This window comes from Manacus vitellinus, unplaced genomic scaffold (genome assembly GCF_001715985.3).
Source record: "Manacus vitellinus isolate BGI_N305 unplaced genomic scaffold, ASM171598v3 scaffold_102_pilon, whole genome shotgun sequence".
NCBI lineage: Eukaryota > Metazoa > Chordata > Aves > Passeriformes > Pipridae > Manacus > Manacus vitellinus.
In genome coordinates, this window is record NW_021938808.1 from 629,980 (window position 1) to 631,051 (window position 1,072).

Here is a 1,072-nt window from a genome sequence, read left to right on the forward strand (position 1 = left end):
CAGCTGCTCACGCTAAAAAATCCCCTGAATTATTCAGTTCCCCCTCCGTGCTCGGGAGCTGCAGAATCCTCCCGGCTCTGGAGCTGGGGGGGTTTAGGGGGAAGGGACAATCCCGGCGGGATTGAGAGTCCCCCATCCCGGCCTGGGATCGAGTGTCCCCCATCCCGACCTGGGATCGAGTGTCCCCCATCCCGGCCTGGGACCGGGACCTGCGCAGGGAGCGGAGCTGCAGAGGGGGAAGGCAGGAGCAGGAGGAGGGAGGGAGGGAGGGAGGGCTGCTGTGCTTCCAGTGCCGGATTCCCGAGCCACAGCAGGTGTGTCCGTGTGTCCCTGGATTCCTGAGCTGGTGTGTCCGTGTGTCCCTGGATTCCTGAGCTGGTGTGTCCGTGTGTCCCTGGATTCCTGGACTGTGTGTCCCTGCTTCCAAACGGCACCAAGGACATCCATGCTCAGCCACAATCCTCCCTGGGAAGCTTTCCCACAAGAGGAATAAAATTCCCTTCTGCACTCACCTCAGAGCATCCCACTGCCAAGGACACACATCTGGGGGACTTTATCCTGGACTTTATCCTGGACTTTATCCCAGCCAATCCTCCTGGAGGACCAACATCCTGCCCTGGTCCCCCCCCAGGGCACTGGGAAGAGCTCGGGGTGTGATCCCAGCAGCTCCTCCTGGGAGCTCCCCACGCTCCCACAATCCCTGCTCTGCCTCCCAAACCCTCCAGCAAGGAAAATCCCAGGATTCTGTGATTCCATGATCCTATGATCCCATGGTCCTTGCCCCCAGTATCACCCCCCATCCCACAGGCCTGTGGTCAGACGTGGATCCCCAGCCCAGGATTCCCAGTTCTCTGTGGGCCTCCAAGTGTTCCCAATGTTTGCCCCCGGGTTCCCTCCCCTCTCCCAGAGCTGTTCCTGGGTTTCTCCCATCCTGGGATCCCTCTCCTGTCCCAGAGCTGTTCCTGGGTTTCTCCCATCCCGGGATCCCTCCCCTGTCCCAGAGCTGTTCCTGGGTTTCTCCCATCCCAGGTTCCCTCTCCTGGAGCTGTTCCTGGGTTTCTCCCATCCCAGG